The sequence below is a fragment of the Trifolium pratense genome, linkage group LG6, assembly GCF_020283565.1.
Source record: "Trifolium pratense cultivar HEN17-A07 linkage group LG6, ARS_RC_1.1, whole genome shotgun sequence".
NCBI lineage: Eukaryota > Viridiplantae > Streptophyta > Magnoliopsida > Fabales > Fabaceae > Trifolium > Trifolium pratense.
Window position 1 is genome coordinate 9,562,521 of NC_060064.1, and position 16,423 is coordinate 9,578,943.

The 16,423-nt window shown below is 33.8% G+C and overlaps 1 long non-coding RNA gene across 1 annotated transcript; it reads right to left on the minus strand.

Moving 5' to 3' along the window:
• Positions 1-6,205: 6,205 nt before the first annotated feature.
• On the minus strand, positions 6,206-16,218 carry LOC123888163. The gene is made up of 3 exons (XR_006801991.1): positions 16,167-16,218; positions 15,876-16,027; positions 6,206-6,301 (listed from the first exon to the last, which is right to left on the minus strand). It is a non-coding gene; the product is annotated as an uncharacterized LOC123888163 (long non-coding RNA).
• Positions 16,219-16,423: the final 205 nt, after the last annotated feature.

A 16,423-nucleotide genomic window follows, 5' to 3' on the forward strand; every position in this document is an offset into this window, starting at 1 on the left:
ATACATATTTTTCAATCACAAAAATATGGTTTAATCTAACTTATTTAAAGGAGAATATTAAGTTAAAATGTCAAATTAATCACATGGGGTTTATAAATTCTATTTAAGCCTAATATCATCCTAATGTGAAATTTTGAGTTTTTTCAAATCCTTACAAAAAAGATAAAAAATAATAATTCTACAGGAACAAAAAATAATACAAGGCAAGAAAAAAAGAGAAGAATAATGAGAATATTGTTACATACACTATGTGTTTTTCATTCAAAAGAAGTGTGTAATCATGAAAATCTTGCCCATTAATATAAATGTTTGTGTGCAATATAGGAGGTTGATTAAGATTGCCACCTAAAAATTCAAAGTCAATTTCATCTCGAGTAGTCCCGGTATTAGAAATCAACTGCAACAAATAGAAATTGAGAAGCAATAATAAAATTATTTAAGTTTAAAGTGTAAACTAATACTATGAATTAAAATAAATTCATATATACACGTGCAAAAATAAAATCACAATAATATTGATATATAAGAAAAAGTACATAAAAGGTAATGATCACGGCAGTTGAATCCTTTTTAGGCAACTTAATTCTCATGCTGAACCATCCGAAACCATAGCTTTGAACAGATTGAAAACCAGAACCTAAGATTAAAACAATTGTTAGAAATTTTTTGTTAAATAATGTTATTGCTTAAAATCACTAGAAAAAGTTAAAATAACAACGTAAATTAGAGACAAAATAATTATATTATTCATCAAATTTAGCGTCGCTAACACTCAAGCGAAGATATTTAGAAATTTTTTTCTTCGAGTATTTGTCACTATTCTAACTTTTTTAATAGATAAAATGTGTATGTATAATGAACTATGCATGTCATACCGGAGTTTTGATCCAACGTGAGTTGAACTTCCCATCTTTGATCGAGAATTCGCATATTTTGTTGTCCCCAAAGAGAAATATAATTTTGCTCGAATGGACAATCAACACTTTTGACGTGTGATAGAACAAGAATGAAAAACAACAAAAGAAAAGCTTGACGAGAAAAATTCATAGTGTTTCTTTTTAAAAATAATATGTGAAATTGTTTAATTGAGTCTTATTACAAGACACGAATACGTGAAAAATTCATAGTGTTTCGTTTCTTATTATATATAGAGAGGACACGATAAGACAGACACGACTGGACAAAAAATACGATAGAGACAAAAAATAATATAAGAAGTTGGATAGAGATATTACATTATCCGATGATGTGTTTGATGCACACATGATAAGAAACATGTGTTATGTGTCATCAAATATTTGATTGAGAAAAAATATGATAAAAGATTTTACCGTGTCACGATATCAAAAAAAATAAAAAAATTACCATGCCTCTTATCTTACCCACCAAATAAGTCCTAATGTTTGATAAGTCAGCATATATAATATATTTTTATTATCAAGTAGTCTGGTCAACATATATAATATAATATTATAATAACTTAATATTAAAGTTTATCATGTGCCGCCTCTTTTAGTTAAAATTTCATCCTTGATAAAGGCTCGATTAAAACAAACAAAATATATGATTAGAAAATAATTTATACAATTAAGCACATAAACTATAATTTTAAATATAAAAATTTAAAATTAATAATTAATAAATTATACACATATCGGTAATCTCATTATTATAGTACATTATTAGAACTATATGCCCTTGCATCAAAAAAAGAACTATATGCCCTTATAAAATTGCTAAAAAAATTTGAAACTAATTAATAAAATTAAAATATATATTAGAACTATACCAACTAATAATCCCTTACCAAAAAAATACGAACTAATAATCCAGCTCAATATTATTATCCCAATTCCTAATAGGCTATAAAATATTATGGATATGTTTGGATTTACTAATTTTTAAGTTTATGAAAAATATTTTATGCAAATAAATAAGTTTTTATGTTAATTCGTAAATTCTCGCTGACGAAAATTGTATTTTTATAAATTGTACTTTCATAAACTATTTTGATAAACTTATGAATAATACATAAAAATTTATTTATGTGGATAAATATGTTTTCCAAATGCTCTACAATGATAAACTCCATAATCAAAGGTTATAATTGCTACTACCTTCGTCCCAAAATAATGGTCTTTTATGCATACAAATGCATAATTCGAATCATTAATATCTTTAGTTTTCTTTTATGAAAAATTATAAAAATTTAATATTGTGAAAATATTCATTGAGACAAATCAAACAATATTATATTTGCTAATATTTGTCTTTATACATTAGTAACAAAATACGGTAAAAATAAATATCAACAGGGACAATTCTTTTGGGACGGAGGGAGTATTTGCTATAACAAGTGACAACAACGGGTACCACCAATCCTCTTCATCTACCAATCAATCCCCTGTTGAAACTTGCAACAACAAAAGAGTATTCATTTTCGATGTTAGACCATCTCTAATGGTGTAGTACTTATGATACTTATTAGTATTACCATTGGAGTACCACTCATTTGAGTACCTATTAGGTATCGCTTCTAGAATAAGAACTCTCTCTCTCTCTCTCTCTCTCTCTCTCTCTCTCTTCTTGAACCCACTTTATTTTTCATTAAAATATTCTTTTCATAGGACCCATTTTATTTTATATATTGAATTTGAATTAATGGATATTTACACAAAAATATATTTTTTGGTACATCACAAAAACACAATTTTTGAATAGGCGTACTCATCTTCATCTTCAAAATTAATTGTTTTTTTGGTACATCACAAAATTAATTTTTTTTTAAAATTATGTAATGTTATTTTAAATTATATTTTAATTATGTAATTTTTAAAACTTGGCAATATTATTTTAAATTAAATTTTGAATTTTAATTATTTTTTCGAATTATAAAAATAAAATAGTACATACTAATTTTGTAATTTTATCATTCAATCAATTTATATTATAAAATAGATAATTAAATAATAAGTTATTGTAATGATGCGGAGTTATTGATGGGACCTATTTTAGAACTTTTTAAGAAGTGTTAGGTTGGAGGGGTTGAGTACATATTAGGTACTATTATTAAAAAATAATAAATTAGTGACGTGTCCATGTGAGACTAATTTAAGAACTCAAATTTGGAGTTCTCCATTAGATTTCAACTGTGAGATTAGGGATGGCAATTGGACTCATACCCAATGGGTATCCGCAAAAAATACCCACAATGGGTAGGGTAAAAACCCGCATTTTGGGTACGGGGACGAGTATGGGTAATTACTCGCAAAAATGAACGGGTATGAGTGCAGATACAGATACCTTAGTACCCACCCCGCCCCATACCCATATAGTATATATTTATTTATTTTATTTATATTATCATATAATAATATATGTATATCAATTTTTAAAAAATACAACACTATTAAACTATTACACATTTTTAATAAAAATATATATTTATAATATAGTGCAAACACGATATGAGTATGTCAATAAGGATATGAACTTTATCACGAGATTAATAATAATTTTGTTTATGATTTTAATGAGTCAACACTAAAATCTCTGAATTTTTATTAATTTTATTAAAATGATATGATATTTTATAATTGATCAATTTATTTTTAGCAAAAATGCGGGTAACGGGTACGAGTATGGGTACTTGAATACCCAGAGGGTATGGACATGGGTACAAAGATTGTTACCTACGTGGATATGAGGATGCGTACGTGTATTTTTTCAAACTGCGGGTATGAGAATGGATACTATAGTACCCTACCCATTGTCATCCCTATGTGAGATGTTTAAAGCTTCATTAACTACTAATGCTTCCATATGAGATTTGAAGTGAGCCAACAATTAATTTTAATGGTGCCTAAATTTATTTCATCTAAATTAATTCTAGAAGTCACGAAAGTGTGCATTCAACTTTAACTAGTATCCGGACCCGTGCCAAGCACGGGTAAAATGAAACTACAAAAATAACATTTTAATATTAAAATTTTCAAAATTCTCAAATAAAAAGAATATAAATATAGGATATCGTATTAATATATGAATATAAATATAAATCCGGGGTAAATCTCAATGTAAAAATATAGACTCGTGTGTAAAATTTTTTTTAAAAAAAAAACCCAAACAAACAAAAAAAAAGTTAAATTCGATAGTAAAATAAATATTAAACAAAAATCCAAAAAAAATTATCATAATATATCTTATATTAGTTAATTTTCACATCAATATCCTCCGAATAAAATAAATATAGAACCTAGTATATATTATAAATAAAAAATATGTCTTTGTATTAATATATGAACAAACATACGGTTCCTATAATAATATATTTTTTTGGTATTCGTTTATCAAAAATATATACTTTTTGGTATTTACCATCTTGTTCTTAGGGGAAAAATTCTCTGATAATTAATAGTTCGACCGCCATGTGCATATATATCCCCAAATAATACATGTGCAAATTTCTCACATAAATAAAAAAATAGATCATATATAAATAACAAAATAAAAAGAACACAGGCCACATAAAAATACAAAAAAATAGGTCTATGTATTAATATATGAGTAAAAGTATAAAATCCTGTATAAATGTCTTAAAATAAAAGTATATAACCACGATAAAAAATATAAAAAATAAAATAGATAAAAAAAATAGGAAAATTAATTAAAAAAAATAGGAGAATGTCTTAAAATCCCGTATAAATGTCTTAAAATAATTGTACTATTTTCCTCCTTTTTTTTTTGAACAATTCTCTTACTCCTCTTTATTATTAGTCTTCTCTTTTTCTTTTTTTTTGGTACAAATTATTGGTCTTCTCTAAATAAATAAAAAATTAATACAGAAAATAATCTTAACGTAATCAAATAAATTTAATCCACTCTAAGAAAAGAATATCATTGATCCCGTCAAGTTCTATCGCAACCAACTTGGTCTTAATGCATTCCTTTCATAGTCTTTCTATACATCTGCAAATAAAATATAATAAATGATTAAATCCAATATAAAACATTGCTTTGGATATTTTTAAGGTACAATAAATATAATAAAATTAATGTATGCAATAAAAAGAATATTGCTTAACGATGTGAATTTTTTGTACAACTATTAATAGAAGGTTGCATCGCCTATTTCGTTATAGAATGTTTTTAATAACGTCCAATTTTGCATATTATTAGTATTAATGGTACAACTATATATCATCAATTGTCTATGTAGAATTTGAATTTTTGGTTTCTCATGTGAATTATGTGAATTAATTGTTAAAGCCATATGAGAAGAGAAACCTTTTGGACATGCCATGTGTAGAAAATTCTTTGAAAAAAAGGACTCAAATCACGGGTAAAAACGTGTTTGTAAATTCTTTTTCCCATGAAACTTATTAAAACACAAAAATTCATATTTTAAATTATTCTATTTTACTTTTCTTAATAAGTATGAATTTTTTTATTTATTTATAATATAAAACGAAGGAAAATTTCAATACTACTATGATTTCTTTTTCTCAAATTTAACTTCCTGTTTATCCACTACTTTTTTGTTTTTACTAATTATATATAGTACCTTCTTACTAAATCTCTTTTTTAAATATTTTTTCTTTCGTCATTGTAGTATTTTCTTACCAAATATTTTTTTTAATCAATCCTTACCAAATGTTTTGATATGAGTGTGTCATTTGTAATCAATAGCAGTATTATTACTGAAAAGAGAAAATATAAAACAAATTACTTGTTTGAACTAAGGATTAAAAAACAAATCATAAAATACTGTAATCAATATAAAATATATTCTTAAATTATATCTCTAAATAAAAAACAAATCATAAACTATTCTAAACAGAAACAAATTTTGTTTTTGACAATAAACAGAAGAAAAAAAATTAAATCCTAATGAAATCCTATTGAGTTAGTCTATAGGTAAACCTTGACACTCAAACTTGATACTCAGGACTTAGTGGTTGTTTGTTTAGTACAATAATTATAAAATAAATAGTTGTTTCGGACGTTGTTGTAGGCTTGTTTTTGAAGAGGGTTTAGCTCCAAAAACTTCTGAGCATTCCACCAATACTTAGAGGAATAATTACATGGTTGAAGATTAGTGCTTTGTGCTTGGCAAGCATTGATGCCAAATGATCTATAGTGAGCTTCAAAGGGTGCATCATTCCAGTTAATTGGAACTCCATTAGAGCCCCATGGATTAGTCCATATTGTTGCATAAACCTTCATTGCTTGTGTTCGATAACTTCCTCCTTTATCTTTGCTATTCTTGAACACTCTTATAGGTGTGCCATCCACAAAAAATCTGAAACATTTCATATAACAAACTAATATTTAGATTTGCAAACTAAGATCTTCAATTATTTTCATATAAAAAAAGTACATACAATTATTAAGGATCTTCAATTTGATTTCAAAAGGTCATCTCAACTATTTTTGGAAAATTCATTATATCTAATAGTCTGATTGGTAGGGTTTTAAAGGCTAAGTCCATATTTTAAAATATATTTGATATTTTAAAAATAAATAAAATCAGAGAACAATATGATGAATAATTGTATAATATTTCAATTGCAGTTAATTAATTTTAAAAAATATTTTATAGTGCCAATAATTTAAAAGAGAAAAGTAAGCCCTCTCCACCTTTCTAAAATATTTCAATCCAAACATACGTACCTAATATTTTATACATATTTTTCAATCACAAAAATATGGTTTAATCTGTAACGACCCATTTTTCGTATTCGTATATTTTATTAAATGTATTTTATTTATTAATTGGCTTTTATTATTTTAGTGAGCGACGAATAATTATTTAGCCGAACGTAAGTTATTAGACGCGAGAACCATTGTTTTGGGCTTATGGGCGTGAGAGGCCATATGGGCCTAAGCCAATTGGGCTTGGTCCATGACTTTAGGGAATGGTATAAGTAGCAATATCAACCTTGAATAGTATCATAACTTCATTTCCTTGAGTGAGCTAGAGCAAAGCTAAGCTAGGGTTTGATCAAGAGAGAAAGCTTGAGCAAGAGAAGGCTTGAATCATCACCAAACTTAAGGTAAGAGATTAGAATTCATGATTCTTGAGTGGCAAGGAGAGGGGAGATTGTCTATGTCTCCATTCCCGAACTCTCCCACTCAATTTCTTTTAGACTTTGATTAAGCTTTTGTATGTGAGTATGATGTTATTCATCATCACTTTGTATGTGTTAATCACTAGCTTGATTCCATGAAGAATATGTATGTATTTGAACCATGTTTGAAAAGTTTGAGAAAGTTACTTAAAACCCAAGAAATTGGCATGATTTTGATCATTAGAGGTATTTGGATGTTTGGAAGGGATGATTAATGTTCCTTGATACCATATATGTTTGAAATGGCTGTTTATATGAATTTATAACATGTTTGGATGAATTTTTGAGTTGATTTGAGGTTAAACCGCCTTAGATAACTCAAGAACAGATATTCTGTTCTGGTGTAGTTCGCTAAGCGACCAGGAGTTCGCTGTAGCGAACATGTTCGCTGAAGCTCGCCAATGCTCGCCATGAGCAGGTGACTCCCGGGTGAGGTTCGCGTAGGCTCGCTAAGCCTTCGCTCAGCGAATGGTTCGTTGAAGCTCGCCAATGCTCGCCATGAGCAGGTGACTTCCTGGTGTGGTTCGCCATGTCTCGCTAAGGCTTCGCTTAGCGAAGGCATCTATGACAGCAATTCTTGTTGATGTTTGTAAGTGTGATTAGGCACTTGTATCATGGTTTAAAAGTATCCTTACATGATTGTTGATACATGTCGATGCTGTTAATGCTTATTGTTAATCGTTATATGATTGATAAACGTGTATGCAATAAGTTGTAGCTTAAGTGAGCAATGTGATGTTTTGGCATTAATTTGTAATGTTAAGTGAATGTGTTAGGATTGTGTTCCCGCATTCATAATGAGTAGCTTCAAGCTAGAAATATCATATTGATGATATGTGTAAACATACATGCATTCATGTATATATATGTTGAATTGGAAACTTGGGTTCCAATAGATTTAAATGGATTTTTGAGTCCATAAGGAAGCCGAGGATCGGATTAGTTGAATCCATAAGATCTAGAGCTGCTATCCAGCAGGATATAAAACTGTTTAACTTATCCATGAGGGATATGAAGGTTTGGTAAGTTCCGAACAATCCGGCAAGATGTAAAACTGTTTAACTTATCCATGAGGGGTAAAAGGCAATTGGTACCACATGCATTAGTCGTGTCTAGGGATGGCATGACATAGAATGATTGGCATTAGATACATTAGGGTAAATGCGCATATATTTGATAAATGGTATGTGACATTATCTGGCTGAACGGTGCTAAACTTTATTAATTGATAACTGTTTGGTGCGATGTTTTGACGTGAGTTAGAATATGTATGATGTAGTTCGAAAGTGTAAGACCTTTCTTATACTCGTATGATATGCGGTTATGTTTTCTAACTCTCTGCTTTGTGTTATTTGCTGGACCTTTGGGGGTTCAGATATTCAGGCTGAGGATTGTGCCGACGTTTAGACTGCTGTTCTAGCGTGGTGTTGAAGTACCTTTTGGTGAGGAGACTTAGCATAGATTACTCCTCTTAGTACTAGCTTTTGACTAGAGTTTGTAAATAGTAAATGCTCTGGTAATGTAACATCGAGTCGGGGATTTCGCTTGGCTTTCATCGTATATCGGTGTTACCTTTTTGATATGCTAGTTCTTGTATAAGTGACATCCTTAGGGATGAATATGGCTTATGTATATATATATATATATGTATATATATGCAATGCTTGGTTGAATGAATCCGCTGTTGCTTTTCATGTTAAAATTCATGACGCTCTGTGTGTATGCTTTGTGTTTTAATTACCGCGTGGCACTCTGCCTTTACACTTGTTGAAAAGTTTTTAAAATTACGTTTTTAAGGGTAGTATGGGTTAGGGTGTTACAATAGTGGTATCAGAGCAGGTCGGTTCGTGTGAACCAATTAGGACTTTTCTTTTCCCCGTATGAGCATGTGTAGGGAACACTGTTAGTACTTTCTAACGTCTAGTTGTGATTCGTTCAGGAATCATGGCTGCTGCGAGAACGAATGCTCAGATTGCGGAGGCTTTGGCCGCACTCACCAACATAGTGGTTAGAGATCATCAACCTGGAAGAGAGGTAGAGATGAGGTTGGAAAGGTTCATGAAGCAGAAACCGCCAACATTTACCGGAGGTTACAACCCGGATGGAGCTCACAAGTGGCTGGAGGAACTTGAAATAATTTTTGAAGCAATGGATTGTTCCGAGGAAGGGAAGACAACCCTTGGAACATATGTGTTGCGTGAGGAAGCGAACGTGTGGTGGAAGAACGCCAAGTTGAGGCTAGGACCTGGTGGTATGGCTATACCATGGGCAATGTTTAAAAGAGAATTTTTGGTTAAGTATTTTCCTGTGGATGTGAAGAATAAGAAAGTGGTGGAATTCATGGAGTTGAAACAGGGAAATATGACGGTAGCTGACTATGCCGTCAAGTTTGAAACTTTGTGTGCGTTTAGCCCGCATTACAACACTATGGAAGCGGAGAACGACAAGTGTGTGAAGTTTGAAAGTGGTCTACGTCCAGACATTAAGCATATGATTGGATTTTCGCAGATAAGGGATTTTGCGACCCTTGTGAACAAGAGTAGGATTTGTGATGAAGATGGTAGAGCTAAGGTGAATTACTACAAAGCTGTGAACGACCGAAAAGGGAAAGGACAAGAGCGCGGAAAACCGTATGATAACCGCGGTAGGGGTAATACAAGTGGTGGTAAGAAGCCGGTGAATGGAAGTTGTTACAAATGTGGAGAGCGGGGTCACATGTCGTATGATTTCCCGAAGAAGTTGGACAAGTGTTTGAATTATGGGAAGTTAGGCCACAAAACTGAAGTGTGTAGGACAAGAGTGTTTTGTTTCAACTGTGGTGAGGAGGGCCACAAGAGTATAATCTGCAAGAAGCCCAAGAAGGTGATGGGCAAGGTGTTTGCTTTGAGTGGAGAGGATGCTAGCCTTGAGGACAATCTCATTAGAGGTACGTGTTTCATCTATAACACTCCTTTAATTGCGATTATAGATACGGGAGCGACGCATTCTTTTATTTCTTTGGATTGTGCGAAGCGTCTTAGTATTCCTTTAACGGATATGACGGGTAGGATGGAAATAGAAACTCCTGCTAATGGTTCAGTGATTACCCGACAAGTATGTCGTAATTGCCCCGTAACCATTTTTGATAGGCACTTTGGTATGGATTTAGTGTGTATTCCACTTAGTGGTATGGATGTAATTTTTGGTATGAATTGGTTAATCTTTAACCGAATTCATATCAACTGTCGTGAGAAGGCCGTTGTTTTTCCGAAGCCGGAGGAGAACTTGCATTTGATGAGCGGGAAGGAAATATCGGAAGCGTTGAAAGAACATGCCGAGATGTTCATGATGTTTGCATCATTGAAACTCGAAGGAGGAGTTAAGATAGAAGAGTTACCGATCGTTTGTGAATTCCCAGATGTGTTTCCGGATGATATATCTGACGTGCCTCCAAAGCGAGAGGTAGAGTTTTCTATCGACCTAGTACCTGGAACTAGCCCGATATCGATGGCGCCGTATCGAATGTCAGCGTCAGAGTTGAATGAATTAAAGAAGCAACTTGAAGAGCTGCTTGAGAAGAGGTTTGTTCGACCGAGTGTTTCGCCATGGGGAGCGCCGGTATTGCTTGTGAAGAAGAAAGATGGAAGCATGAGATTATGTATAGACTATCGTCAGTTGAACAAAGTGACGATCAAGAATAGATATCCACTCCCGAGGATAGATGATTTGATGGATCAACTAGTTGGAGCTTGTGTGTTTAGTAAGATAGATTTGAGATCTGGATACCATCAGATTAGAGTGAAGACGGAAGATATACCTAAGACTGCATTTAGGACGAGGTATGAGCACTACGAGTACTCAGTTATGCCGTTTGGTGTGACCAATGCACCTGGAGTTTTCATGGAGTATATGAACCGAATTTTCCATTCATTTTTGGATAGATTCGTGGTGGTGTTCATCGACGACATTTTGATTTACTCAAAATCCGAGGAAGAGCACGAGGAGCACTTGAGGATTGTTTTGCAAGTCTTGAAGGAGAAGAAGTTGTATGCCAAGTTGTCTAAGTGTGAATTTTGGATGAAAGAGGTGAGTTTCCTAGGGCATATAATTTCAAGTGGAGGAATCGCGGTAGATCCTGCGAAGGTTGACGCTGTGTCACAGTGGGGAACGCCGGAATCTGTTTCAGAGATTAGAAGTTTCCTTGGTTTAGCCGGTTATTATAGAAGATTCATCGAAGGTTTTTCGAAGTTGGCTTTACCGTTAACCAAGTTGACGAGGAAGGATCAAGCGTTTGTTTGGGATGGTATTTGTGAGAAGAGTTTCCAAGAGCTCAAGAGAAGATTGACTACTGCACCCGTGTTGATTTTACCTGATGCCAAAGAGTCGTTCGTCGTGTATTGCGATGCTTCGAAGTTAGGACTTGGTGGAGTGCTTATGCAAGGGGGTAATGTGGTAGCATATGCTTCAAGGCAACTGAAGGTTCACGAGAGGAACTATCCAACGCATGATTTGGAGTTAGCCGCAGTGGTGTTTGCTTTGAAAGTGTGGAGACACTACTTGTATGGATCGAGGTTTGAAGTGTTTAGTGATCACAAGAGTCTGAAGTACTTATTCGACCAGAAGGAGTTGAATATGAGGCAACGAAGATGGCTCGAATTCTTAAAGGACTACGATTTTGAATTGAGTTATCACCCCGGAAAAGCCAATGTGGTGGCCGATGCATTAAGTAGGAAAACTTTGCATATGTCATCATTGATGGTGAGAGAGTTAGAGTTGATTGAAGAATTCCGAGACTTGAGTCTTGTGTGCGAGGTTACTTCTACAAGTGTGAAGCTTGGAATGTTAAGATTGACGAATCCTTTTCTTGAAGATATTAAAGAACGTCAGAAATCGGATAAGAAATTGATGGAGAAGATGGTACTCATCAATGAAGGCAAGGAGACCAATATCAAGATTGACGAAAGTGGAGTCATGAGATTTCACGGAAGAGTTTGTGTACCGGATGTACCCGAATTGAAAAGAATGATCATGGAAGAAGGTCACAGAAGTGGTTTGAGTATTCATCCTGGGGTAACCAAGATGTATCAGGATTTGAAGAAGTTATTTTGGTGGCCGGGAATGAAGAGACAAATTTCTGAATTTGTTTATTCATGTTTAACTTGTCAGAAATCGAAGATTGAACATCAGAAGCCGTTTGGTTTGTTGCAACCAATGTTTATACCCGAATGGAAATGGGATAGCATTGCAATGGATTTTGTGGGAGGTCTACCGAAGACCAAGAAAAGTAACGAGGTGATTTGGGTAGTAGTAGATCGTTTGACGAAGTGTGCTCACTTCATTGCTATCAGGAAAGGTACTTTGGTGCCTAAGTTGGCCGAGATTTATGTGGAGCAGATTGTGAAGCTACATGGTATTCCAACAAGTATTATTTCGGATAGAGATCCGAGATTTACTTCCAGATTTTGGGAAAGCTTGCAAGAAGCTTTAGGAACGAAGTTGAGGTTGAGTTCAGCTTATCATCCTCAAACAGATGGTCAGTCGGAGAGGACGATACAATCCTTAGAGGATTTGTTGAGGGCTTGTGTTTTGGAGCAAAACGTGAATTGGGATTCTTGTTTGCCGTTGGTAGAGTTTACATACAACAACAGTTACCATTCTAGTATCGGAATGGCACCGTTTGAGGCTTTGTATGGGAGAAGGTGTAGGACACCTCTGTGTTGGTATGAAACTGGAGAAGGTGCAATTCTTGGACCAGAGATTGTACAAGAAACAACAGAGAAGATTCGGATGATTCGTGAGAAGATGAAAGTGTCTCAGAGTCGACAGAAGAGTTATCATGATAAGAGGAGGAAGGACATTGAATTCCAAGAGGGGGATCATGTATTCCTACGAGTTACATCGACTACTGGAGTAGGACGTGCGTTGAAGTCAAGGAAGTTAACATCGAGGTTTATTGGGCCGTTTGAGATTTTGAAGCGAGTTGGGAAAGTTGCATATAGGATTGCATTACCGCCATCATTGGCGAATTTGCACGATGTTTTTCATGTATCACAGTTGCGCAAGTATGTGTCTGATCCGACACACGTGATTGAATCGGACGATGTTCAAGTGAGGGATGACTTGACCATTGAGACTGTGCCTTTGAGAATCGAAGGAAGAGAAGTGAAGAGGTTGAGGAACAAAGAGATTGCATCCGTGAAAGTCGTGTGGGGAGGACCGGCTGGTGAGAATGCGACGTGGGAGTTAGAAAGCAAGATGAGAGATTCTTATCCCGATCTGTTTCTAGGTAATTTCGAGGGCGAAATTCTTTTAAGGGGGGTAGGATTGTAACGACCCATTTTTCGTATTCGTATATTTTATTAAATGTATTTTATTTATTAATTGGCTTTTATTATTTTAGTGAGCGACGAATAATTATTTAGCCGAACGTAAGTTATTAGACGCGAGAACCATTGTTTTGGGCTTATGGGCGTGAGAGGCCATATGGGCCTAAGCCAATTGGGCTTGGTCCATGACTTTAGGGAATGGTATAAGTAGCAATATCAACCTTGAATAGTATCATAACTTCATTTCCTTGAGTGAGCTAGAGCAAAGCTAAGCTAGGGTTTGATCAAGAGAGAAAGCTTGAGCAAGAGAAGGCTTGAATCATCACCAAACTTAAGGTAAGAGATTAGAATTCATGATTCTTGAGTGGCAAGGAGAGGGGAGATTGTCTATGTCTCCATTCCCGAACTCTCCCACTCAATTTCTTTTAGACTTTGATTAAGCTTTTGTATGTGAGTATGATGTTCTTCATCATCACTTTGTATGTGTTAATCACTAGCTTGATTCCATGAAGAATATGTATGTATTTGAACCATGTTTGAAAAGTTTGAGAAAGTTACTTAAAACCCAAGAAATTGGCATGATTTTGATCATTAGAGGTATTTGGATGTTTGGAAGGGATGATTAATGTTCCTTGATACCATATATGTTTGAAATGGCTGTTTATATGAATTTATAACATGTTTGGATGAATTTTTGAGTTGATTTGAGGTTAAACCGCCTTAGATAACTCAAGAACAGATATTCTGTTCTGGTGTAGTTCGCTAAGCGACCAGGAGTTCGCTGTAGCGAACATGTTCGCTGAAGCTCGCCAATGCTCGCCATGAGCAGGTGACTCCCGGGTGAGGTTCGCGTAGGCTCGCTAAGCCTTCGCTCAGCGAATGGTTCGTTGAAGCTCGCCAATGCTCGCCATGAGCAGGTGACTTCCTGGTGTGGTTCGCCATGTCTCGCTAAGGCTTCGCTTAGCGAAGGCATCTATGACAGCAATTCTTGTTGATGTTTGTAAGTGTGATTAGGCACTTGTATCATGGTTTAAAAGTATCCTTACATGATTGTTGATACATGTCGATGCTGTTAATGCTTATTGTTAATCGTTATATGATTGATAAACGTGTATGCAATAAGTTGTAGCTTAAGTGAGCAATGTGATGTTTTGGCATTAATTTGTAATGTTAAGTGAATGTGTTAGGATTGTGTTCCCGCATTCATAATGAGTAGCTTCAAGCTAGAAATATCATATTGATGATATGTGTAAACATACATGCATTCATGTATATATATGTTGAATTGGAAACTTGGGTTCCAATAGATTTAAATGGATTTTTGAGTCCATAAGGAAGCCGAGGATCGGATTAGTTGAATCCATAAGATCTAGAGCTGCTATCCAGCAGGATATAAAACTGTTTAACTTATCCATGAGGGATATGAAGGTTTGGTAAGTTCCGAACAATCCGGCAAGATGTAAAACTGTTTAACTTATCCATGAGGGGTAAAAGGCAATTGGTACCACATGCATTAGTCGTGTCTAGGGATGGCATGACATAGAATGATTGGCATTAGATACATTAGGGTAAATGCGCATATATTTGATAAATGGTATGTGACATTATCTGGCTGAACGGTGCTAAACTTTATTAATTGATAACTGTTTGGTGCGATGTTTTGACGTGAGTTAGAATATGTATGATGTAGTTCGAAAGTGTAAGACCTTTCTTATACTCGTATGATATGCGGTTATGTTTTCTAACTCTCTGCTTTGTGTTATTTGCTGGACCTTTGGGGGTTCAGATATTCAGGCTGAGGATTGTGCCGACGTTTAGACTGCTGTTCTAGCGTGGTGTTGAAGTACCTTTTGGTGAGGAGACTTAGCATAGATTACTCCTCTTAGTACTAGCTTTTGACTAGAGTTTGTAAATAGTAAATGCTCTGGTAATGTAACATCGAGTCGGGGATTTCGCTTGGCTTTCATCGTATATCGGTGTTACCTTTTTGATATGCTAGTTCTTGTATAAGTGACATCCTTAGGGATGAATATGGCTTATGTATATATATATATATATATATGCAATGCTTGGTTGAATGAATCCGCTGTTGCTTTTCATGTTAAAATTCATGACGCTCTGTGTGTATGCTTTGTGTTTTAATTACCGCGTGGCACTCTGCCTTTACACTTGTTGAAAAGTTTTTAAAATTACGTTTTTAAGGGTAGTATGGGTTAGGGTGTTACATAATCTAACTTATTTAAAGGAGAATATTAAGTTAAAATGTCAAATTAATCACATGGGGTTTATAAATTCTATTTAAGCCTAATATCATCCTAATGTGAAATTTTGAGTTTTTTCAAATCCTTACAAAAAAGATAAAAAATAATAATTCTACAGGAACAAAAAATAATACAAGGCAAGAAAAAAAGAGAAGAATAATGAGAATATTGTTACATACACTATGTGTTTTTCATTCAAAAGAAGTGTGTAATCATGAAAATCTTGCCCATTAATATAAATGTTTGTGTGCAATATAGGAGGTTGATTAAGATTGCCACCTAAAAATTCAAAGTCAATTTCATCTCGAGTAGTCCCGGTATCAGAAATCAACTGCAACAAATAGAAATTGAGAAGCAATAATAAAATTATTTAAGTTTAAAGTGTAAACTAATACTATGAATTAAAATAAATTCATATATACACGTGCAAAAATAAAATCACAATAATATTGATATATAAGAAAAAGTACATAAAAGGTAGTGATCACGGCAGTTGAATCCTTTTTAGGCAACTTAATTCTCATGCTGAACCATCCGAAACCATAGCTTTGAACAGATTGAAAACCAGAACCTAAGATTAAAACAATTGTTAGAAATTTTTTGTTAAATAATGGTTATTGCTTAAAATCACTAGAAAAAGTTAAAATAACAACGTAAATTAGAGACAAAATAATTATATTATTCATCAAATTTAGCGTCGCTAACACTCAAGCGAAGATATTTAGAA